Source organism: Stomoxys calcitrans, chromosome 4 (genome assembly GCF_963082655.1).
Source record: "Stomoxys calcitrans chromosome 4, idStoCalc2.1, whole genome shotgun sequence".
Lineage (NCBI taxonomy): Eukaryota > Metazoa > Arthropoda > Insecta > Diptera > Muscidae > Stomoxys > Stomoxys calcitrans.
The window spans coordinates 45,011,331-45,038,939 of record NC_081555.1 but is presented as its reverse complement, the minus strand read 5'-3'; the positions used below and the strand labels follow the sequence as shown (position 1 = coordinate 45,038,939).

General features: G+C 41.3%; 1 protein-coding gene across 1 annotated transcript in view; it reads right to left on the bottom strand.

The window, feature by feature from the left end:
- The window catches only part of LOC106093175 (chondroadherin), an 85,035-nt gene extending 58,812 nt beyond the window's left edge, over positions 1–26,223 (bottom strand). Inside the window, exon 1 of the mRNA XM_059367518.1 lies at positions 25,842–26,223. The gene's annotated coding sequence lies outside the window, so the exon portion shown is untranslated. The remainder of the gene's footprint in view (positions 1–25,841) is intronic.
- Between the last annotated feature and the right edge of the window lie 1,386 nt (positions 26,224–27,609).

Genomic DNA, 27,609 nt, shown 5'->3' with positions numbered 1-27,609 from the left:
AACTAAAAGTTGTTTCTCTGGAATAATAAGTGCAGTAGGTGGGGGCTAGAACTGAAGCTCTTAGAAACAAAATTTTACATCAAAATCCAGTTTAAAATTTCCCCTGAACATTCCATTAAGGAACCGGGGTTATTTATAACCTACACCACTACTGTGGTACAGGGTACTATAACTCAGAAAGAAGAGAGAAAGACCCATTGGATAGGCCCACCTTACTGTGGTTCGAAATCGAAAAATTCTCAAAATCCTTCTGTAACTGTGAAATGGATAAAAATGTTCCAATTTATTTTTATGGAAAACTAGTCAAACCGGGCCCGCTCCGCGGCACCTTCTTTAACTCTCTAATGTCTTTTTGGGGTGGGGACACTTCGCCCAGTATGTGCCATGTAAATTCTCCCCAAAGAGGTGTCGATCTGCTGCATGCCGTTCGAACTTGGCTATAAAAATAAGGTCCCTTATCATTGAGTTTAAACTTGAATCAGTAAGCACTCATTGAAGTGTGAGAAGTTTGCCTCAGCTCTGTTCATGGGCAAAATTTTACTTTACTCCCAAATGACTTTCTTTTGAGTCCTATACTCAATTCTTATCCGATTTTGACATCCAACAACTGTGTTAAGTATGTTCTTAATCAGTCCATATCCTGATGTACCCGCCATACAAACCGATCTCCCGATTAAATATTTCCTGTTCACGGGTAAATATTTCCGGTTCACGGGTAAATATTTCCTGTTCACGGGTAAATATTTCCTGTTCACGGGTAAATATTTCCTGTTCACAGGTTATTTCGGGGGTTGGGTGGCCACCCAGACACTTGGCCTTCAAGCAAATATAAGCTTCGTGCTCCACTTATATTTGTGCTCCATATACATTTTATATGTGACCCATATTGGCATGATAAATAAGTTCTGTTTAAGGTTGGAGTGGGCCCCAGGGTCTTTGTCTCAAAAATGAGTATCAATTTCGTACTCCCAAATAGCTTTTATATAAGTCACATAATGCATTGGTCGGTAAATACGTCCGATTAGGAAGGTATTTTGGGGTGGACCCTCCCGATTCACTGATTTCACTGAAATTTAAAACAGTGATTAGCTTTAGGCCTCTCAACACAGGACTCAAATATGGTTAAGATCGGACTATATTTAGATATAGCTACCATATACACCGATCTCCCGATAAAGGGTCTGAAGGCCATAAAAGCTTTATTTTGTTATTCGATTTCGCTGAAATTTAGAAAACTGTGCAGTTTTAAGCTTCCTAACATACGACCCTAATATGGTACAGATCGGACTATATTTAGATATAGCTGTCATATAGACCGATCTGCCCCAGGTGGTGGGTATCCAAAGTTCGGCCCGGCCGATCCTTTTTACCTGTTCTATTTGAAAAAGCCATTCAAAGAACTTGACAAATGCGATCAATGGTGGAGGGTATAAGAGGGCCGAACTAAGCAGGCTTTTACTTGTTACACATAAGAAGATGATTGGGGTATATAATATTTTGTCTAACATTCCAGCGAATTGGTTAGTATTTTGATGATGTTTTTGATACCCTGCATCACCACTGTAGTACAGGGTACTACAGCAGCCGGTTGTACGCACCGGATTGACTCGATGGAATCCTCATCGGCAAGGGCTGCCGCCTCAGTGTACGTGTTCGTCTTTTTTCGTCATGGGAGAGGCACATCCCGGAGTGCCTTCTCCGTATGCTTCTGGTCCGTGCCGGGATTGAAAAGAACCCCGGACCCTGGTTCTGTTCCGTTTGCCAGAACCGCCTTCATCATCGGTCAGTGTCGGTGAGGTGTAACCGGTGCTTGGAGTGGGTACATTTCCGTTCTTGCTCTGGCCTAACCTCGCTACGGGAGTATAGTCATACTGGCTATGTCGCTAGGTGCTGTGCGAACATAGCCAGCAGTGGGTCACAAGCGTCGCCGTCGTCGCCTTCGGCGTCCTCGTCGTCGGACTATGTGACCCCCCCGACCTCTCCCGTACGGCAATTTATGCAACGACAGCACCCTAGCCCTACTATTGCCAGGCCAGTGTCGGGAAATGTATCGTTCTTGCAGTTAAACTGCAATGGACTGCGAGGCAAGATTGATGAGATTGTAGATTTTATGAGTCGGAAGAGCATATCGGTCGCAGCGATCCAGGAGACAAAGCTGACTAACACCTGCAGCTTGCACAGTTGTCACGGCTACAATGTGCTACGTAAGGATCGCTCAAGGAATGGAGGTGGGGGATTGGCCTTCGTTATACACCATTCCGTGCAGTATAGACCTATCTCGCCTGCGCCTAACGCTAGTAACCCATACATGGAATGTATGGGGGTAGCAGTCAGGTCTGGTACTGCCGAGTTAGAGATATACAACGTGTATATACCGCCGGTTGGTAGCTGTGTCCCGATTAATGGCCAGGCCTACAGCCCCGACATAAGTGGGTTGCTATCTGGCCATAGTCGTCTGGTTCTGGGGGATTTTAATGCACATCACTCGTCATGGCATTCTCCCCTAGGTAACGACCAGCGTGGCATAGATTTGGCAGAGCAGATAGATAGCTCCACGTTTTGCACGGTGAATGAGGATGCCCCCACTAGGATTACGAGGAGGTGCAGCAGCTCGCCAGACATCTCAATCGCATCCCCTGATCTCCTGAGTGACGTATCCGGGCAAGCCGTCATCTCTTTGGGGTCAGACCACCTCCCCATAATTCTCACCATCGACCGACCACCCGACTTCATAACCTCTGAGCGCCGGACGTTCATCAATTACAAGAAGGCCAATTGGACCGGTTTCAGAGAGTATACCAATCGCCGCTTCAATGAACTGCCACCCCCCTCTGATGTGCTTGTGGCCGAGAGGAAATTCCGAGACATCATCAACGCAGCAGCCGCTCGCTTTATACCAGCCGGTCGAATACCGCAAGTGCGACCCAATTTCCCGGCGAAAGCAGTGGTACTCGCAGACGAGCGTGATGGGATTCGTGCTATGGACCCCGCTAACCCCAGAATCAGCGAGCTGAATCTGGAAATAAACAGGGTAGTCAACGAACATAAGCGGAATTTGTGGCTGGAACACTTGGAGCAATGTAACTTAGGCACCGGTGCAGGCAAATTGTGGGCCACTGTTAAATCTCTCTCGAACCCCGGTAGACGGGACGACAGGACCTCAGTCACTTTTGGCGAGTTAACCGTGACCGATCCGAAGAGATGCGCCAGGTTGTTCAACCGTCAATTTATTGTGCATCCCGAGAGAGACAGGGCAAGGAGGAGAGCCATTCGCCGTATTCGTGGTCTCCGAGCCGATGAACAGCCATCACAATTTACCGTGGGCGAAGTTACGAATGTCATCCGTGGCGCCAAACCTTCCAAGGCGTTGGGCCCCGACGGAATCTCTACATTGATGCTGAAGAATCTGGATTTACCTGGAGTTGAGTACCTTACCACAGTCCTTAACCTGTCATTGAACACTCTTATAGTTCCCGATGTCTGGAAATTGGGCAGAGTGATCCCGCTACTGAAGCCTGGTAAGGACCCGAGTTTGGGGGAGTCGTACAGACTGATCTCTCTTCTCTCACCAGTGGCTAAGACGCTTGAGGCATTACTCCTCCCGAGCCTCATAGGAGAATTTCCATTCGCCGAGCATCAACACGGATTTCGGAGACTGCACAGCACAACAACAGCTTTGCATGCCATCACCACACACATTTGCCGTGGCTTCAATCAACCCAGGCCATGTGATAGGACGGTCCTCGTGGCACTGGACCTATCGAAGGCATACGACACGGTCAGCCATGCCAAATTATTTGAGGACATCGCCAACACGTCCCTCCAGCCAGGCCTGAAACGTTGGGTCGCGAATTATCTGTGTGGCCGCCAGTCATTTGTGGAATTTAGGGATAAGAAGTCAAAACACCGTAGAGTGAAACAGGGAGTTCCCCAAGGTGGGGTGATATCTCCGGCTCTGTTTAACCTCTACCTATCCTCCATCCCACCTCCTCCAGACGGCATAGAGATCGTATCATATGCGGACGACTGTACGATCATGGCATCATACCCCCCACCCATTGATGACATCTGCGATAGGCTGAACGTCTACCTCAACGAGCTTGCCTCATATTTCGCTGCAAGAAATCTGAAGATATCCGCCAACAAATCTTCAGCCACACTGTTCACTGTGACTGTGATGGTCGATGGAGAAATGATTCCGACCATCAAGTGTCCCAAAATACTTGGCGTCACATTTGACAGCTCCTACACTTTCTCCCCACATGCCACAGCAATCTGCAATAAAGTCAAAAGTAGAAACAAGGTCCTCAAGTCACTCGCTGGCAGCACTTGGGGTGCAGACAAAGAAACCTTGTTGACCACGTACAAAGCAATTGGCCGGTCTGTGGTAAGTTATGCAGCGCCAGTGTGGTCACGTCAACTTTGTGACACGCAGTGGAATAATATTCAGATCTGTCAGAATGTCGCCCTCCGAACTGCGACGGGCTGTCTCCTTAGTTCTCATGTGGACCACCTCCATCAGGAGACAAAGATCCTACCAGTGCGAAGACATAACTACATGCTGTCTAAGCTGGTTCTGGCTCAATTACGTTCCGGCAGATGCAGCCGCCTCAATTCCCACAGAGCTAGGATTGATGCCGACGTGCAAGATGTATGTCCCGATTGTAACCAGGGACCGCACGATACACGTCACCTGTTTAACTGCCCCGCCAGACCCACTCGACTCAGACCCAGATCCCTGTGGACGCACCCCATCTTAGTCGCGGAGTTCCTGGGTCTTGACACTCAACAGAATCAAGCAGACGAAAGATAGTACACAATAAACTGCTACAACAACAACAGGGTATTATAATTTTGTGCATTTGTTTGCAACGCTAAAAAGGAGAAGAGCTTGACCCATTGATATGTACACCGATCGGCTTAGAATCACCTTCCGATTCGATTTTGATATGTCCCTCTGTCTGTCCATGTATTCTTGTGATCAAGGTAGAGGTCGCATTTGTTGTTCGACTTTCACAAAATGTTACACAAGTCACTTTTTTCGTCCAAGGACGAACGCTAATAATTTTGAAAAAAAACGGTCCAGATTTATATATGGCTCCCATATATATCATTCATTCGATATGGCCTACTAAGGCTGTGGAAGCCAAAATTTTGTTCCAAAATTTCGCATAATATGTTTTTTTGTCGCCCAAATACATGTGCTGAATTTCATAAAAATCAGTCGGGATTTAGATATTGCTCCCATATATGTATCTTTCATCCGTTATGGTCTATTAAGGCTGTAGAAGCCACAATCTTGTTCCGATCCTTACAAAATTTTGCATGATATTTTTTTTTATGTCGAAATACGTGTGTAGAATTTCATAAAAATCGCTTCAGATTTAGGTATAGCTCACATATATATCTTCCATCCGGTATGGTCTTTTAAGGCTATAGAAGTCACTATTTTGGCCCGATATACGTGCTTATTAATATGTTGAAATAGCTTCGATATGGCTTTTTCAGACTGTAGAAGCCCTACAATTTAGCCAGAGGTGTTTTATTTGACGTCTTAGTACTTGTGCTAAATTTCATCAAAGTCGATCTAGATTTCATCCCATATGGCCCTTTAAACAATCGACACAAATTGTGTTAGGTTCTATTCAATATTTCAATATGTATGCAAGACTTAAGTCTAACTAGATTTCAACATAGCTACATGTATTAATAGTAGTATGTTCGTAGACTCGGTGATGTAGTGTATTATATAGTCAGCTCCGTCCGACTTTTGCCCGTCGTTACTTCTTTACTTTTGTTAAATATTGTAAAACTTTATATGTTGCTCTGGTTCAAATTTGTCTCAAAAATGGTTATGTGATTTCAACTGGACATTGTTCCGATCTCGACAATCGGTTTTAAATAATAATTATTTCCGAAGTATTAGACCTTGTCAGATATCGAAATCGTGTGTAATTTAATGCACCACGTTTCCTCACTAAGACGATTGAGATATTTGACAAGGTCAAATACTTAGGTGTGATCTTGGACAGGAAACTGAATTGGAAGTGTCACATTCAGGGGCGTACTGAGAAGGCTCGCATATGTTGGACACTATGTAGACGGGCCGTAGACTCGAAATGGGGCATGAATCAGCGGATAGTCCATCTGTCTACAGGAGCGTGAGTAGATCAACTGAAAAGGCTCACAGATGTTGGACGCTATGAAGACGGGCCGTAGGCTCGAAATGGGGCCTGTATCCGCGGATAGTGCAATGGGTCTACAGGAGCGTGATTAGACCAATACTTACTTACGCTTCAATAGTTTCGTGAACTGTGATGGAGAAATAGTGCAATGTAACGATAATGCAACAGGTTCAAAGAACATGTTGTTTTGGCATAGGCGGAGTGATGAAGACCACGCCCACTAGGGCACTAGAGACTATTCTAGATATCCGACCCATTGATATACGGATTAAGTGTGAGGCAGCCACTACGGCTATGAGACTTAAGGCGATGGGAGAATGGATTGAGGATGGAAGCAGCTCATGCCATCGCGGTATAATCGAGGCAACGATGGGAAACCTCGAATGAAGGGAAGAGGTTTCCAATCTGATACCTAAGATGAACCTTGAAGTCGAGTGCGAGGTATTGCTGCCATCGCCACAGTCTTGGATTGACGGAACGCTAGAATTGCCATTTGGAAGATCATGTTACACGGATGGATCGCAGCTAGAAAACAAAGTGGACCTGGGGGTTTACGTTGAGAACCAAGGGTAAAGAACGGTTATTAGAGATTCAAAATCTGAAGTTCATCATGCCAGTTAACAGGGGTAACCGTTTAATAGAGGCCCGGATAATCGAGTTTCAATTGTATTAACATTCCAAAAGTGAACTTTGATACTACTGGTATACCTAAAATGATAACAGCTGATCGTGGTGAGTATAATGACTTTCAGTATAAACGTGGTGAGTATTTAACCAGTAAGGAAAGACAAAAGTCGGGCGCAGCCGGCTATATAATACCCTACACCGCCGGGTGTAGGTAGTACTTTCTATATGTAGAACTTATCCCGAAATCTAGTCAGACTTTAATTTGGATACCAATTGACATATCAAATAAAACGTTGGAAGATTTTCCTACGATAGGACAACAAATTTGGATTTCCACATCCTTAAAAGGCCATATCAGATACAAGATTATATGTGGAGTTATTTAAAAACCTGTACTAATTTTGATGACATAAACATAAAATTTTCTTTTTCGAGGTTACTATTTAGTTTTTAGAGCGCACAACAAGCCGAAAACTGGGTTAACTGGATATTTGCACCTTCTTTCAACCTAACTTAACATCAAGTTATTGACCGATATGGACCATACTTGTCATGGCTGTTAAAAGTCATAGAAAAATACCACCTTGAGTAAAAATTGCGCCCTCCAGTGGCTCAGTGTGTCAAATTCGGAGATCGGAGATCGGCAGCTATATCAGGTTATCAACCGATTTAGAACATACTTGGCGCAGTTGTTGGAAGTCTTACCAAAACGATATATGCAAAACTTCAACCAGATTTGCAAAGAATTGCGTCCTCTAGTAGCTCAAGAAGTATAATCGGGAGATCGGTTTATACGGCGGCTATATCCGGTTACGGGGAGGTCATCGTAGCGCAGAGGTTAGTATGTCCGCCTATGACGCTGAACACCTGGGTTCGAATCGTGGCAGGACCATCAGCAAATTTTTCAGCGTTGGTTATCCCCTCCTAATGCTGGCGACATTTGTGAGGTACTTTGCAATGTAAAAACTTCTCTCCAAAGAGGTGTCGCTCTGCTGCACGGCGTTCGAACTCGGCTTTTGCATACCAGGTTAGGGACGGATTTAAACCATACTTAGCACAGATGTTGGAAGTCATGTTGGAAGTCATCAACGTTATGTGCAAAATTTCAGCCAAATCGGATAAGAATCGCGACGCCTAGAAGCAAATAAGGTCAAGACCCAAGATGGGTTTATATGTCAGCTATATCAGGTTATAAACTGATTTAGACCATACTTAAAACTGTTGTTGGAAGTGATACCTTAACACCACGTGCAAAATTTCAGCCAAATCGGATAACAATTGTGCCCTCTAAATGCTCAAGAAGCCAAGACCCGGGATCGGTTTATATGGCAGCTATATCAAAATATGGACCGATTTGGCCCATTTACAATCTCAACTTACCTACTCTAATAGAATATGTTTGAGCAAAATTTCAAGAGTCTAACTTTATTCCTTCGATAGTTAGCGTCCTTTCCACAGACGGACGGACATGGCTAGATCGACTTAAAGTGGAATGACGCTATGACCAAGAATATATATACTTCAAGGGGCCTAAGACGCATATTTCGAACTGTTACAAACCTATGGTGGACGGTATAAAATTAATTTTAGTTGGGAAAAAATATGATATGTTAATATGTATTTTGCAAAAGTCCCAGCAACGATGCCAAATGCGTCTTTCCGTTGTATAAAATTTGAATCCCCCAATATGTATGCTCAATACGGTTAAGAAGGTTCAGTTTTACATAAAGGGTCAGCATAAGATTCGACGAAATGCTATGGAGGTGAATAAAAACAAGTTTGGTTTAAAAATAATTTTGGTAGGGAAAAATGTGATATGCTCCCATAGCATGCTCCAACAAAGGATCGATCCGATCATAAAATTTTTGAATATTTTAAGTCACACCAGAGCCACATTTAGCTCTCCAATGGGCAAGTTTTTGGATCCCTATCAAATGAAATGTACTTTAATTCTCTGCAAGATGACTTTGAACTGTACGCAAACGAAGAAAAACATTCGTACAGCCAAACAAAACAATTTATGTATATGGTGGTTGTGTCCAAATTGCAGCATTACGTGCTCCTTCTCTGATGCACCCTGGCAGAGTAACAACCTCACTTGGCTATCTTCTGTAGGTACGAGTATGTGCCTGCTACAGGAACTTGTTACAAAAGTTTTGCATCAACACTAAAAAATTCATAGTTTTGTGCTGCATAAAGATTTTTTATTCGCACAGCCTTACTACAGCCAGGACACAGACAGCAGCCAGCAATCGTCAACAACGGCTGAATTGTTGCTCCCATTTGTTTTGGGGGGGCTTTTCGACAGAAACAGTATTGTTTTGGCAAAGAGGCGGATTTGAAATAAATTTGTTGTAAGGCACAAACACACACATACACACACAAGTATTTAGATATTATTGTCGTTTCTCCCGGCTCTCGGTATCCAGATTAAATCGCACTTTCCCAGTATGCTTTACGATGCTTGCTGTCTTAGCGTTTTGTTTTTTTTTTCTTATTATAATCATCTGATATTGATGTGAACGCAGCAAACTTCCGCCAAGTACAGCTGAAATAACAGCATTTCGAAAGCCACTACAACTGCATATTACATTGCCCTTTGAACTTTTACTGTGCACAATGATTGCATAAGCATGCGACAATCGTTGTCTTTTTTTTTTCTCAAATTCCTACAATATTTACCAACAGCCCAGGGATGCACTTGACAATTTTCCTTTTTGCGTTTGTTATACCCTCCACCATAAGATGGGGGGTATACTAATTTCGTCATTCTGTTTGTAACTACTCGAAATATTCGTCTGAGACCCCATAAAGTATATATATTCTTGATCGTCGTGAAATTTTATGTCGATCTAGCCATGTCCGTCCGTCTGTCCGTCCGTCCGTCCGTCCGTCCGTCCGTCCGTCCGTCTGTCTGTCGAAAGCACGCTAACTTCCGAAGGAGTAAAGCTAGCCGCTTGAAATTTTGCACAAATACTTCTTATTAGTGTAGGTCGGTTGGTATTGTAAATGGGCCATATCGGTACATGTTTTGATATAGCTGCCATATAAACCGATCTTGGGTCTTGACTTCTTGAGCCTCTAGCGTGCGCAATTCTTATCCGATCAGAATGAAATTTTGCACGTCGTGTTTCGTTATTATATACAACAACCGTGCTAAGTATGGTTCAAATCGGTCCATAATCTGATATAGCTGCCATATAAACCGATCTTGGGTCTTGACTTCTTGAGCCTCTAGAGTGCGCAATTCTTATCCGATTGGAATGAAATTTTGCACCACGTGTTTTGTTATGATATCCAACAACTGTGCCAAGTATGGTTCAAATCGGTCCATAACCTGATATAGCTGCCATATAAACCGATCTTGGGTCTTGACTTCTTGAGCCTCTAGAGGGCGCAATTCTTATCCGAATGGAATGGAATTTCGCACGACGTGTTTTGTTATGATACCCAACAATGTGCCAAGTATGGTTTAAATCGGTCCATAACCTGATATAGCTGCCATATAAACCGATCTTGGGTCTTGACTTCTTGAGCCTCTAGAGGGCACAATTCTTATCCGATTTGAATGAATTTTTGCACGAAGTATTTATGATATCCAACAACTGTGCCAAGTATGGTTTAAATCGGTCCATAACCTGATATAGCTGTCATATAAACAGATCTGGGGATTTGACTTCTTGAGCTTTTAGAGGGCGCAATTCCTATCCGATTTGGCTGAAATTTTGCATGACGTATTTTATTTTTACTTTCAACAACTGTGTCAAATAAGGTTCAAATCGGTTCATAACCTGATATAGCTGCCATATAAACCGATCTGGGATCTTGACTTCTTGACCCCTAGAGGTCGCAATTATTATCCGATATGCCTGAAATTTTGTACGACGGATCCTCTCATGACCATCAACAAACGTGTTTATAATGGTCTGAATCGATCTATAGCCCGATACAGATCCCATATAAATCGTTCTGTCTATTTTACTTCGTGAGCCCCAATGGGCGCAATTCTTATACGAATTGGCTGAAATATTACACAGGTCTCCAACATATAATTTAATTGTGGTCCGAACCGGACCATATCTTGATATCGTTTTAATAGCAGAGCAACTCTTTTCTTATATCCTTTTTTGCCTAAGAAGAGATGCCGGGAAAAGAACTCGACAAATGCGATCCATGGTGGAGGGTATATAAGATTCGGCCCGGCCGAACTTAGCACGCTTTTACTTGTTTTTTTATTAAAGTCAAGTGAAAACCTGCGAAGTTTTTGGAGACGGTAAGAAAATTTAATGCATTATAAGTTATGCAATTTATTTGAGAATTTTCGTAGAAATTATTATACCCTGCAACACCACTGTGGTACAGGGTATCATTATACCCTTAAGGTTGGGTAAACTAATTTCGTCATTCTGTTTGTAACACCTCGAAATTTGCGTCTAAAACCCCATAAAGTATATATATTCTTGATCGTCATGACAAATTTATGTCGATCTAGCCATATACGTCCGTCTGTCTGTCCGTCCGTCCGTCTGTCCGTCCGTCCGTCCGTCTGTCCGTCCGTCCGTCCGTCTGTCCGTCCGTCTGTCTGTCGAAAGCACGCTAACTTTCCAATGAGTAAAGCTAGCTGCTTAAAATTTTGCCCAAATACTTCTTATTAGTGCAGGTCGGTTGAGATTGTAAATGGGCCATATCGGTCCATGTTTTGATTTAGCTGCCATATAAACCGATCTTGGATCTGGACTTCTTGAGCATCTAGAAGCCGCAATTCTTATCCGATTGGAATGAAATTTTGCACGATGAGTTTTGTTATGACTTCCAACAATTGTGCCAAGTATGGTTCAAATCGGTCCATGACCTGATATAGCAGTGATATAAACCGATCTGGGGACTTGATTTCTTGATCCTCTAGAGGGCGCAATTCTTATCCGATTTGAATGAATTTTTGCACGAAGTATTTAGTTATGATGTCCAACAATTGTGTCAAGTATGGTTCAAATCGGGCAATAACCTGATATAGCTGCCATATAAACCGATCTGGGATCTTGACTTCTTGAGCTTCTAGAGGGCGCAATTCTTATCTGATTTGAATGAATTTTGGCACGACGTGTTTTGTTATGATATCCAACAACTGTGCCAAGTACGGTTCAAATCGGTTCATAACCTGGTATAGCTGTCATATAATCCGATCTGGGGACTTGATTTCTTGAGCTTCTAGAGGGCGCAATTCTTATCCGATTTGAATGAAATTTTGCACGAAATATTTTGTTATGATATCCAACAACTGTACCAAGTACGGTTCAAATCGGTTCATAACCTGGTATAGCTGCCATATAAACCGACCTTGGGTCTTGACTTCTTGAGCCTCTATAGGGCGCAATTCTTATCCGATTGGAATGAAATTTTGCACGAAATATTTTGTTATGATATTGAACAACTGTACCAAGTACGGTTTAAATCGGTTCATAACCTGGTATAGCTGTCATATAATCCGATCTAGGGACTTGACTTCTTGAGCTTCTAGAGGGCTCAATTCCTATCTGAAATTGGCTGAAATTTGATATGTTTGACGTAAATAAGGTTCAAATCAGTTCATAACCTGATATAGCTGCCATATAAACCGATCTGGGATTTTGACTTCTTTAACCTCTAGAGGTCGCAATTATAATTCGATTTGCCTGAATTTTTTGTACGACGGATCCTTTCATGACCATCAACTCACGTGTGTATTATGGACTGACCCGATCAATAGCTTGATACAGCTCCCATATAAATCGATCTCTCTATATTACTTCTTGCGCCCCCAAGGAGCGCAATTCTTATTCGAATTGGCTGACATTTAACACAGGTTTCCAACATATTATTTAATTGTGGTCCAAACCGGACCATATCTTTATATCGCTCTAATAGAACAAATCTTTTCTTTTAACCCTTTTTTGCCTTAAAAGAGATATCGGGAAAGAACAAATGCGATCCATGGTTGAGGGTATATAAGATTCGGCCCGGCCGAACTTAGCACGCTTTTACTTGTTATATATAAGAAGATGAATAACATACTGTAGAAGGCGTAATAGGTGTCCGCCCACATGTAGAAGCTTTCACTTCAGAGAAAAGTAGCATAAGGCATATGCAACTCATGCCCTTCCTCACCAGACTGAACCGTGAAGTCAAAAGGAGTGTTATAAGTGCAAATGGGTGGACGCTATGGCCAATACATCAAAAGCTGTTCCATACACATATACACTCAAAAAATTTTCAACCTCAGTAATTGTTAAAATGAGATAAATTTGGGAAATATTGAACTACCTATGGAGATGCAGAGATGCCGGGAATAGATCTCGACAAATGCTATCCATGGTGGAGGGTATATAAGATTCGGCCCGGCCGAGTTTAGCACGCTTTTACTTGTTTACAACTTTCAAGGTGGATTAACTCAACAGTAGTTCATCGATGAACTTAATATAATTTTTGGCGATGAAGTGTTTATCGATGGAATGGTGAATTCAACCGAGGTCGTAGTTTACTCTAAGTCCTGACCTGAATGACCTATCGTGAGATTGAGACACCCTTAGGTATTAGTGGGACCAGCATACATTCAAAATTGCATAGACATTTGACTAGCAAAAAATTTGATCTCGTTGGATCCAATTTATCAATTGCTCAAAAAAAGGCTCGTTTAAAGATACCCAGTAGAAATTTTGCACAGCGACTTTTTATTGATGTCAATCGTAGGGCATTGGGTCGTATATGTTCAGATTTCCATATAGCCCTATATAAAACGATCCCCGGTTTTTACTTCTTGAACTCCTAAAATCCTCAATTTTCATCCGATTGGGATGACGTTATGAGCGGTCACCTAGGTCATAATGCCCAACGGACACTACGTCCAAATTTTTTGGACGTTATGTCCTCTTTAATGACGGTAATTTTTTTGGCGTTTTTGTCTGTAGGCGGACCCAAAAAAATTTTTAGGCGTTATGTACGATGGTCGTTATAACTGGTCACCTCGAGAATATATACACATAACACGTCAGAACACTAATATTTTGATGTGTTGCAAACGGAATGACAAAATTAATATGCCCCCACAATTCGGTGGTTATAAAAATGTATGAAACCGGGACCAATTTCAGAATGAAAGGAGTGCGAAGTCATGGTTCTTCAGACACAGGCTAAGCGAATACCTGTTCACCAAAATACTCAACCACAGGGCCTTTGTCACCCTGCAACCAACAGCACCATCTCTCCCCTCATTCGTGCGGGCATCCTAAAATGCTTCCACGTTACCAAGATGCTCGCACAGGAAGCAATCAGTGATTTATTTCTGGCTAGCTCGTCGGCCACTTCGTTCCCCGCCATAGTCAATGTCCCTAGACACAAAAAACCCTGACAACTATTTTAAGGCTAAAAGAAGCTCTTTGCATTTTCTAACCAATCTCAACTTCAGAGCCTTCAGCGCCGCCTACCTGTCCGAATCTATCGTCACAAACTGATCGAACCACTACTCCTGCAATAACATCGATTTCAGTGCCTTTAGAAAGGCGAAAACCTCAACCTGGAACACCTTGCACCCGTCCATAAGTCTATCCGTGATTCTAAGGAGACTCCTTGAAGACTTCTGACTGGTCGCTTCCATCCAATTTAGACCGATCTGTGTATATAAAAGAACCCATAAACTCAAGCTAAAGTTACAGCACTAATATGGGACAGGCTAACAGGGTTCCAAAAGGAAGAGAGACAAATCTAATGATGGGTATAAATATCGACTCACAATCTCTTTCTGATGCGGTTTAGCTAAGTCTTTCTGTCAATCCGTCTATCTGTTCGTCCGTCTGTTTACCTGTCCTTGTTAATTTGTATCAAAAGTACAGGTTGCAATTTTCATCCGATAATCTTCAAATTATTTTTTACCTAAAGACGAATCATAATCTGAAAGAGGTTCTACTCATATTTGGATATAATGCCTTAATATATGTGTGTTCGATTTCTTAAGTGATATGCACAGAATTTGGCGCGACTGATTCTCTTATGACTCGTGTTATTACGTAAGGAAAAGAGGGTGCGGATATTAATCCGCCCCATGCCACTAAGGACATACATCTAAGCCAGTAATCGGCTTGTTATACGCTTTAAATATTAAAGAATGACCTCTAAGTTAGGAATTGCGTGCTGTTTATAAAATACTTAATTGTTTTCCATACCACGCTCGTTGGTTCATGTCTGGTATTTCATCCCCACCTAAGTACCGGTGTCTGTTAGCGGTGAAAGTCGGGCAATGACAAAGGAAATGCTATAACGTCTCATCATCCTCCCCACGCACCTAACACATACCATCATTTGCCGCACCGATTTTGCATAAATGAGCTCGTAGTCCTACATGTCCTGTTATGATACCAAAAGCAATATTAACCTCCTTCTTAATTCCTTTCAGTAATAGCCTCGTCTTCACACGATCTGGATCCCCCATAGGATTTTCGCCTTTCTACCGACCGTTTCGCTGTTCAACAGCGTTACATTCGTCATTCGTCGACCACGCCCTTAACTCGAACTGAGTCGACGCGATAGGGTTCGGCTTAGTCAAGTTCATTGACAGCAGTCCTCTAGCCTACACTGCCAAATCGCCTGCTCTATCATTCCCCTTACTCCGCTGAGACCCAGCATCTAAACGATGCGGATTTTGCAATCCTAAGAGAAGGCGTTAATCTCCCTTTTACACTGCAAGACTGTTCCTGACCTTACCGTTCTGGTTGTTATTGCCCTTATGGCAATTTTACTGTCCGTAAAGGTGTTCACACTCAACGTACTCCAGTAAGCACCACTCCACCTCACGCATTATCCTTTCTTTGCCTATAAAGAACTTGACAAATGCGATCCACGGTGGAGGTTATGTTAGATTCGGCCCGGCCGAACAAAGCACGCTTTTTTATACCCTCCACCATAGGATGGGGGTGTACTTATTTCGTCATTCTGTTTGTAACTCCTCGAAATATACGTCTAAGGACCCACAAAGTTAATATATTCTTGATCGTCAAGACATTTTAAGTCGATCTAGTCATGTACGTCCGTCTGTCTGTCGAAAGCGCGCTAACTTTTGAAGGAGTTAAGCTAGCCGCTTGAAATGCTTCTAATGAGTATAGGTCGGTTGTGATTGTAAATGGGCCATAACGGTCTATATTAAGATATAGCTGCCATCTGAACCGATTTTGGATCTTAACTTCTTGAGCCACTAGAGGGCGCAATTCATATGAAATTTAATTTTGCATGAATTGTTTCGTTATGACTTCCAAAAACTCCGCCAAATATGGTTCAAACCGGTACAGAACCTGATATTGCTGCCATATAAACCGATCTGGGATCTTGACTTTTTGAGCCTCTAGAGGCTCAAATTATTATTCGATTTGGCTGAAATTTTGTACAAGGGCTTCTCCCATGACCTCCAACATACGGTCTGAATCGGTATGTAGCCTGATACAGCTCCCCTATAAACCGAACTTTCTATTTTACTTCTTGAGCCACTAAAAGGCCCAATTCTTATTCGATTTGACTGAAATTTTACACATAGACTTCTACTGCGGTCTCCAACATTTGATTCAATTAGCATAGCAATTCTTTTCTTTTATCCTTTTGTCTAAAAAGAGATACCGGGAAAGAAATCGACAAATGCGATACATGGTGGAGGGTATATAAGATTCGGCCCGGCCGAACTTAGCACGCTTTTACTTGTTATGTATGAGATGGGGCTCAAATTAGAGGCATTTGGGAGTGGACCACGTATCTGATATAAACATTCGGGACCAACTGTCTAGGTAACGTCCCACCACCTAACAATCCCCAAATAGGACGTATTTGTTCACCAAGACAATTTGGGTCTTAAAGAGAGTGGAACTAAACATTCATAGTTTTTAGGGCCAATACCCCAAACCGGACATATTTGCTGACTTTTTGCAAAAGAAGTTCAAATGAGATTAGAAAACGAATTTGATATCCAAACTTAAGACCAATGGCAATATGGGGTTCAAATAAATGATATATAGATATATGAGAATAGAACACGTTGCTAATATATTTTCCGGGCTTTGTGTTTGGGGACCACCCCAATCCCCAAAACATTCCTAAATCGGGCATATTTACCGACCATGTCTACCCCTTACCCAAAATACCCCACAAGCTGTAATTTTTGAGTGACCATCGCAATATGGGGCTCAAATAAAGGTATTTGAGAGTAGAATACGAATTTGATATCCATATGTAGGACCATGTATTAAGGGCATCGCCCCTTTCCCAAAAGACCCCCAAGGGGAAAAAATTTTTCGACCATGTCAATATGTGGCTATTTTATGGAGTACACCTTAAATCCAAACTTAAATTCTTGAACCAATAAAGATCATATGGGATTCAGATAAAGGCACTTATATTGTTAAACTGTTTGTCAAGCGATATACTATTTTCGTAGCATAGTATTTCACTAAAAGCTCTTTAATTGTCGAAAATAAATATTCCAAGGAAAATTTTGTCCCATATAAAGTAAAAGAAGGCGCTACGGAGCGGGCCTGGGTCAGCTATTATTAGATAAATATTGACCTAATTTGATTAAAAATCATTCTGCATACATGACGTACTCAAAATTTCCATCGAATTACACTTAAATCGACTGAAAATGCTTTTCTACAGATAAAATTTCAGTTAAATAATGAAACGAGAATTCATATAGAATTATGTCTTAGAACAATTTTTGTTAAATGTTTGTCTTTCGGAACAATTTTTAAACAAAAAAAATTTTTGGCAAGAAAATTTAATGAAGACTTTGGCTTAAAGAAACATTTAAAACCTTTCATTCAAAACAATCACAAAAATTTTTTCTTTTGAAAAAATTTCATTGCGATTCGTTCTTTAAAAAAATTGCTTCATTCCATTAACGACAAAAAATACCCAAGAATAGAATTTCCTTTAAAAAAATTCAAGCTCGAGTTAGTAAAGAGGTATTGTAATAAAATTTGGTTTGGTGCAAAGTGGACGACTGAAACCAGTTACGTCAATTTTCCCATCATTTTAGGGGGAAAAGTTAGCAATTTTTTACATTCCAAAAATCAAACAAGAAAAATTTTATTAAAATTTTGGCTTTGAAAATAATCCCGAGGTTAAGTTGTCGCTAAAGAGTTTTTCGCTGAAATTAAGTCCTAAAAAGAAGATCATTAAAATTAATTTTAAGGAAAATTTTTATTCCAATTCTTTCATAAAAATTTTGTATTAAGAAAAAATTTTAAATTAAAATCTTGTCTTTACAAAAAATTTTATACAAATTTTGTTTTCAAAATATAATTTCGAGGGGGTCCGGCCCATGCTGACGTTTTGTCACTTGAGAATGCAACGCTGAAATTTTGTCTTTAGGAAAATTTCATTAAAATTTGTTTAGAAAAAATTTCATTAAAATTTTTTTTCTAACATTTTTATACCCACCACCGAAGGATAGGGGTATATTCATTTTGTCAATCCGTTTGCAACACATCAAAATATCCATTTCGGACCCTATAAGGTATATATATTTTTGAGCAGCGTAAAAATCTAAGACGATCTAGACATGTCCGTCCGTCTGTCTGTTGAAATCACGCTACAGTCTTTCACAGTAGAGATATTGAGCTGAAACTTTGCACAGATTCTTGTATTGTCCATAAGCAGGTTGAATTCGAAGATGGCTATATCGGACTATATCTTGATATAACCCCCCTATAGACCGATCCGCCGATTTGGGGTCTTAGGCCCATAAAAGCCACATTTATTATCCGATTTTGCTGAAATTTGGGACAGTGAGTTGTCTTAGGCCCTTCGACATCTTTCTTTAATTAGGCCCTGATCAGATCAGATTTGGATATAGCTGCCATATAGACCGATTTCTCGGTTTAGGTTTTGGGGCCTTAAAAAGCGCGGTTAATGTTCAATGTTGCCGAAATTTGGGACAGTGAGTTAAGTTAAGTCCCTCGACATACTTCTGCATTATGGCACAGAACGATCCAGATTTGGATATAGCTGCGATATAGTTTTGGGGCCTTAAAAAGCGAGTTTATTGTTCGATGTCGACGCAATTTTGGACAGTGAGTTGTGTTAGGCCCTTCGACATCCTTCTTCAATTTCAATCAGATCGTTCCAGATTTGGATATAGCTGCTATATAGACCGATCTCTCGATTTAATGTTTTGGGCCCATAAAAGGCGCACTTATTGTCCGATGTTGCCGAAATTTGGGACATAGAGTTGAGTTAAGCCCCTCCACATATATCTGCGATTTGGTATAGATCGATCAAGATTTGCATATAGCTGCCATATAGACCAATATCTCGATTTAAAGTCTTGGCCCCAAAGAAGGTGCATTTATAATCCGATTTCACCGAAATTTGACTTATATTAGGCTTTTCGACATCCATGTTGTATATGATTTAGATCGGTTTCTTTTTAAATATTTTAGTAAACACAATTAAACAATGACTTGTACTTATTAGTATTGATCCAAATCGGATCATTTTTCGATATAACAGCTATGGGACATAAGGTATGCAATTTTCACCGGATTTTGATCGAAGGTGGTTTACATATATATTCGAGGTGGCGGGTTATCCAAAGTTCGGCCCGGCCGAACTTAACGCCTTTTTAATTGTTTTTTAATTTTTTTTTAGGCAAAATCAATTAGGGTTGGCTGGGCGAACCACCCCATTTTTCTGTTTGTAACCCCTTAAAATATGCGTCTAAGACTTCATTCTTGATTGTCTTGACATTTTAAGTCGATCTAGCCATGTCCGTCTGTCCGTCCGTCTGTCGAAAACACGCTAACTTTCGAAGGAGTAAAGCTAGGCGCTTTAAATTTTGCACAAATACCTCATATTAGTGTAGGTCAATTGGGATTGTAAATGGGCCAAATCGGCCCATAACCTGATATAACTGTCATATAAACCCATCTTGGGTCTTATCTTCTTGAGCTTATAGAGGGCGCAATTCTTATCCGAATGGCCGAAATTTTGCATGAAGTGTTTTATTTTGACGTTGACCAACAACTTGGTTAAGTATGGTCTAAATCAGGCCATATCCTGATGTAGCCGCCATATAAACCGATCTCCCGACTAAACTTCTTGAGCTTCTAGAGGGCGAAATTCGTACCAAATATGGTTGAAATTTTGCATATATGGTTTTGCATGGCTTCCAATAACTGTGCTAAGTATGGTCTAAATCGGTATATTATCTGATGTAGCTGCCATGTAAACCGATCTCCTAGTTTAACTTTTTGAGCCTCTAGAGTGTGCAATTATTGCTCGACTTGCCTGGAATTTTGGAAGTGGTGTTTTCCTATGACTGGTGTTCTTCGATTCGAAAAAGTAATTTAAAGAACTTGACAAATGCGATGGAAGTGGGGGGTATATAAGATTCGGCCCGGCCGAAGTAAGCCTCTTTTACTTTTTTTATTGAAAATTTTCAAAACAAATATTTGTTATTTTGTGGTAATTTCGATGTGGGCCTAAGTGAAAGATCTTTTTAAAAAAGTTTTAACTGATATGTTTTCATTACAGACATTTTTTTGTCTTACAAATCCCCAAAATTTTGTCTTTAAAAATAATTTCACTAAAATTTTGTTCTAAGAAAAAAAAATGTTTTAGCGAAATTTTGTCCTAAAATATTTTATTGAAATCTTGTCTTAAGAAAAATTTTACTGAATTTTTGTTCTTATAGATAATTTCACTGAAATTTTGCCAAAAAAAAAAAATAAATAAATAATATAAATAATCATTTTTGGGGAAGGCTCTATCCCTTCAGCCACCCCTCTGGCTACGTCCCTGAGCTCCAATATATGTGTTTGTCCGATATGTACTTATATTGCAATGATATCTTCATTTGTAAACCGATTCTCACGAAATTTTTGACGAAGGTTTCTTTTATGGGTTGAATTTTTAAGAGCTGTAGGAAAGTTTTCAAAAACACAAGTAAAATTGCGTTAAGTTCGGACGGGCCGAACTTTGGTTACCCACCACCTCGGGTATATATGTAAACCAAATGTTTTGCACATTTTGCCCATGAACACTCCACTAAGGAACTGGGGCAAACTTCTCACATATCAATGAGTGCAATCCGAGTCCGAACGGCGTGCCGCAGTGCGACACCTCTTTGGAAAGAAGTTTTACATGGCAAAGTACCTCACAAATGTTGCCAACATTAGGAGGGGAAAACCACCGCTGAAATTTTTTTTCTGATGGTCTCGCCAGGATTCGAACCCAGGTGTTAAGCGTCATAGGCCGACATGCTTGCCTCTGCGCTACGGTGGCCTCCTCCATCCTCTATCCATTCTCCCATCGCCTTAAGTTTTTAAATGTCTGATTCCCCATATGGTTATTTACCCAATAAATAGGTTATTTGGGTATTTATAAATTTTCCAATATTTTGGAAACTTAAAACATTTTGCACCATTTCATTTTTAAATTTCTAATTTTTTGTATATAAACCTGAATTTCTGATCGGACTATAGTTATTTATACCCGCTATATAGACCCATCTCCCGACTTAAAGTCTTAGGGCAATAAATTGCTAATTTTTCATCCGATTTCGCTGTTTCAAAAATCATGAAAATCGGATGAAAAATTATTTTAGTGACTTAATTCTCTATATCGAGAGATCAGTCAAATATGGTGCGATCTGGACAATGTTCAATAAAAATATGTAGGGTCCTACCAGATGTCACTGTTCCAAATTTCATTGAAATCGGATAGAGTGAGCCACTCTATATCGGAAGATCGGTCTATATGGCAGTTATATCCAAATATGTTTTGATCTGAACCACATCTTGCAAGAATGGGGTCTACCAAAACTAAATGTGTCAAATTTCATAGAAATCGAAAGAAAATGTTCCTCTTACGGGCTCAACAATCTATATTGGAAGATCGGTCCATATATGGCAGCTATATCCAAATGTGGACCGATCTGGACCGACCACACAGTGCCAAATATCATCGAAATCGGATGAGAAATGCTTCGCTTACGGGCTCAATACCCTATACCGGGAGATCGTTCTATATGGAAACTTTATTCAAATATGGTCCGATCTGGATCACATCTAACAAGAATGGGTTGGGGTCCACCAAAACTCACCGCGTCAAATTTCATCGAAATCGGATGATAACTGCTCCTCCTACGGGCCCAACCCCCTATATCAGGAGATCGGCCTATATGGCGCCTTTATCCAAATATGGTCCGTTGTGGACCTCATCTCACAAGAAACACTCACTGTGCCAAATTTTATTGATATCGGATGATAAATGCTCCTCTTACGGGCTCAACACCTTATATCCGGAGATCGGTCTATATGGCAGCTATATCCAAATATAGTCCGATCTGGACCACATCTAACAAGATGGGTAGGGTTCACCAAATCTCAATGTGGCAAATTTCATCGAAATTGGGTAAAAAATGAATTTTTTTAAGGTCTTAATATCGGGAGATCAGGCGTTCGGTCTGTACGACAGCTATATTCAAATATGGTCCCATCTGGACCACATCTCACAGGGGTGAGATGGGATCTACCAGAACTCGCTGTGTCAAGTTCCATCGAAATCGGATGAAAAATGAGCAATAAATTGCTCATTGCCTCAAGACTTTAAGTCGGGAGCCGATATAGCGGCTTTATATAACTATAGTTGGATTTTATGAGATAAGAAGGGCAGATTTGTATACTAAGTTTACGAAGTCACAAAAATTGTTTGCGAAATGTTTTATATAGGCAAGATATCTGCAAAATTATAAATACCCAGCTATATGTGTAAATATCCGGTTGTTTACCCAATTTACCGGGTAAATTCATTTTGGGTATCTACCCATCGCCCATCTCTACCCACATGGAAATATCTGAATTTTAATTACATTTCATATTAAGTAAAGTCTTTTGCCTGAGACTTTATATACAATCAGATGCCATTGTGCCCAAAGTGAGTTAAGATTTATTACTGCCAACTAAATGCTGTCTGTAGACTACTATCAAGTGCAGCAATATATGAATTCAAAACTTAAATTAAAACTGGGAATAAGTAAAGCTTTTACTAGGGATGAGTTAATTACTTAAACGTAAAAACAAGTAAAAACGTGCTAAGTTCGGCTGGGTCCAATCATGGGTATCAACCACCATGGGTTCCCTCAAATATTTACCCCAAATAAGATCAGTTTTCAAAAGTCTTTTGAAGGCAAACACGGTGGTACACGCAAACCGGGAAGACCAAAAGCCCGATGGAAAGATCAAGTGGTGGGAAACACCTCGAAACTTGGTGTCAGAGATTTTAGAATGAGCGCAGAAGATTCGGCTAGTGGAACAAATATTCTGTCATTATCATTAGTCATAGCCGCTTAAAGTAAGGTCACTTTACATTTGAAGTATTTTATGATAATCAAATCGGGATTTAATTGCGGCTACTATGGTTTCAAGAATTCATAACGGGGTATCGGTATTCAAGTTAAAGACCCGATTCGGATCATGCTTGTCTCGTATGTTGGAACAGAAGTCTATGTGTCAAATTTCAGCCAAATCGGGCAAAAAAACCGGAGCTCTGTGGTTGCTCAAGAAGTTAAAGCTGTAGATCGGTTTATACGAACGCCATATCCAAAATCTGAACCGATATGACCCATTCGCAACTTCCAGCGACCTACATCAATAGGAAGTCTTAATGCATAATTTGAAGAGGATATATTTATTCGTTTAACCGTTATCGTGATTTCCACAGACGGACGGATGGACGGACGGACGGATGGACGGACGGACGGATGGACGGACGGACGGATGGACGGATGGACGGACGGATGGACGGACGGACGGATGGACGGACGGACGGATGGACGGACGGATGGACGGACGGATGGACGGACGGATGGACGGACGGATGGACGGACGGATGGACGGACGGATGGACGGACGGATGGACGGACGGATGGACGGACGGATGGACGGACGGATGGACGGACGGATGGACGGACGGATGGACGGACGGACGGATGGACGGTGTTACAAACGGAAAGACTAAATTAGTATTCCCCCATCCTATTGGTGGTGGGTATAAAATACATTGGGTTTTCTTGAAGCTAAGGTTAAGATGCTAAACTAAAACAAGTAAAAGCGTGCTAAGTTCGGCTGGGCCGAATCTTATATACCCTCCACCATAGATCGCATTTCTCCAGTTCTTTTTCCGATATCTCTCTTTAGATAAACAAAGGATAAAAGAAATGAATTGCTTTGCTAGTAGAATTTTGGAGACCACAGCAGAAGTATATGTGTAAAATGTCAGCCAAATCGATTAAGAATTGGGCCTTTTAAGGGCTCAAGAAGTAAAATAGGGATATCGGTTTATAGGGGAGCTGTATCAGGTTAAAGACCGATTCAGACCATATTTGACACGTATGTTGGAGGTCATGGAAGAAGCCATTGTACAAAATTTCAGCCAAATTGTATAAGAATTGGGCACTCTGGAGGCTCAAGAAGTCAAGATCCCAGATCAGTTTACATTGCAGCTATATCAGGTTGTAGACCGATTTGAACCATACCTGTCACAGTTATTGGAAGTCATAACAAAACACCTCATGGTAAATTTCCGCCAAATCGGATGAGAATTGCGCCCTCTAGTGGGTAAAGAAGTCTAGATTCAAGATCGGCTTATATGACAGCTATATCAGGTTATGGCCCGATTTCAACCATACTTAACACAGTTGTTGAAAGTCATAATAAAACACGTCATGTAAATTTTCAGCCAAATCTGATAAGAACAGCGTCCTCTAGTGGATAAAAAAATCCAGATTCAAGAGCTATATCAGGATATAGACCGGTTTGAACCATATTTGGCATAGTTGTTGGAAATTATAACTAAACTAAATTTCAGACAAATCGGATGAGAATTGCGTCCTCTAGTGGCTCAAAAAGTCAAGATGCCAGATCGGTTTATATGGCAGCTATATCAAAACATGGACCGATTTGGATCTTACTTAGCGCAGTTGTTGAAAGTCATAATGAAACACGTCATGAAAATTTTCAGCCAAATCGGATAAGAACTGCGCCCTCTAGAGGTTCAAAAAGTCAAGACCCCAGATCGTTTTATATGACAGCTATATCAGGTTATATAAAGATTTGAACCATATGTAGCACAGTTATTGGAAGTCATAACAAAACACCTCATAATTTCAGCCAAATCGGATGAGAATTGCGCCATATAGATGCCCAAGAAGTCAAGACCCAAGATCGGTTTATGTGGCAGCTATATCAAAACATGGACCGATTTGGATCAAACTTAGCGCAGTTGTTGGAAGTGATACCAAAACATCACATGTAAAATTTCAGTCAAAAATGGCAACTATATCAAAACATGGACCGATATGGCTCATTTACAATCCCAACCGACCTATACTATTAAGATGTATTTGTGAAAAATTTCAAGCGCCTAGCTTTACTCCTTCGAAAATTGGTGTGCTATCGACAGACAGACGGACGGACAGACGGACGGACAGACGGACGGACAGACGGACGGACAGACGGACGGACGGACAGACGGACGGACATGGCTAGATCGACTTCATCCTATGGTGGAGGGTATAATAAAAATGTGATTAACTCAGATAATAAATATTCACACGAAAGTCATAGCATAAGACTTATTTCATTCGCATAATTTGCACACAAAATACATTTTTATTTAAAGAATTTAGCCAAGAGTAAAAAACATTGTCATCAAAGGAATCATAAGACGGCTAAGGTAGCCTTTATGGAAAATCCCATACAAATGTGTGTGTTTTTCTAGTGCCGCGTAACATCTCTCACATATTTGGCATTCAACAAAAGAGCACTGCTTAAATCTGGCATGAATTAAACGCTCACATTACCACAATTATGTTTCAACCAAGGACATGAGACATTAAAGATATTAAGGGACAAATATGGCAGTGGACTACTGACATTCTTCCCTTTGGCAAAACCAGCATGGGTGTTTGTCTTTGTGTGCGTGTGTGTGTGTGTGTGTAACAATCAGTTAAATTACCTCTTTGCAATGCAATATGCGCTGTCCAAACGGCTGTGTGTGTGTGGCGGCAAAACAACAACGTTTTGAGTTCCCCAATGCTATGGACATGGGATTTATGCCAAACAGACAACGCAAAGTAGCTGTGAATGTGCTTCGGTTTGTGGCAACAGCAGCAACACGGTCATACAGCGATAATGATGCGGCTTACAACATTGTCAGATATCGCAAAACCGACAAGATTTGATTACCAACGAAACGGCACAACATACGGCACACACGCACTCCACAAGGACATGGCCTGGTATCACTTTCATCTGCTGATTCGTTATGAGCGCCGCGGATGACCGAAATTATAAACGGATATGCTAAATGATAAACGCACACATTCACACGCGCGCTTTCACACCGGCACGCACACACACAGGCAACCGCACATCTATTTATGAACATCCCTTTTGGAAGAGTGTGTGGGCGTTATGCCAACAATACAGTTTGTCGCAATAGATTACCCACAATGATATCACAATGACCAAAACCGAGTCACAATCACACACACGCACTTTAGTCGAGTCGATCCATGGTCTGGTCACTAGTCGGTCAAGGGCTATTCGAAAACGTTAACGCCACGGATCCACCTGTTATGGCCAGATGATTTCACCGCTAAAATAAATGTTCCGAATACTACTATCGCCACCCGCAATGCCACCGAGTACATCTGAGTGAGTGATGAATGAGTAAATGATGCAGCGAGAACGAAATCGTGCGAGCGAGCATTCAATTGCAGATGCACTTGCACTTGGCTATGACAGTGGGTCTTTGTGGCATATGCCGAGGAGGGACGACTCACTCATATGGTGGTGGTGGTGGTGGTGGCGGAGAGAAATGGTAACAATACTTCGAGCGTGCTTGCATGGCAGGACATATGGTCCATCCGTATCCGGTACCGGTGTCAACAAGATTCAATTCGCAACTAATTTGAAATCCTTCTAAAGGATTATAAGCTCTAACGGCTGAACAATTTCGCCGAGCATTGTAGCCTTTACAAAACCGCACACAATCGTCTAGGTTCGCTCCGCTCGGCTGGCACAAGCTTTTTGGGGCAGCAGCAAATGATGACAAACGAAATCGAGTCAACCTCACGAACACTTCGTCAGCAAGGAAAGTTTGGAGCATCGTATTCTGGTTCGTGTTGGCACGACCAATAAACAACGTTGTATGGCCATGCTTCCAGTATTTCTGAAATTCTCTCTCCCACTCTTTGCTATGTCACAAACACAAAAGCTTTTCGTTTCGCCGCCACTTGGATACGACTCTCTCACCCATTCTCTCTTTTGTCATTTCGTTTTTCAATTTCGTGGTGTTCCCTAACAGTATCGCAGTACCCAAAACCTTCTGTGTGTAGTAGGTTTAGGTTTGTTTTGCCTGCTCTCTCTGTACACGGACACCAACAACACGTGGTGGGTGTCCTGACAGAAGCAGGCTTAGCAATTCAAATGTGCGTAGCCGTTGATTAATGGTGTTTTGAGATTTTATTATTTTGATTATTAATTATCATTGTTTTGGTTTCCCATTGTGCTCGCATCGCTGTTGGCTGAGTTGGCCGTTTAATGTTGCCCCTTTAGCTCATTGTGACAATGTACAACTTGTTCTCGCAACTAGCATTGAGGCAGACAAATGTAGTCACTTCAGAATGTTTGGGTTTGCAACAGAGCTATGGGGAGTATGGAGTGTGGCGATGTGTTGCTGTGTCATGTGGAATTGGCTATTTTAAGCTGACGAAAACAAA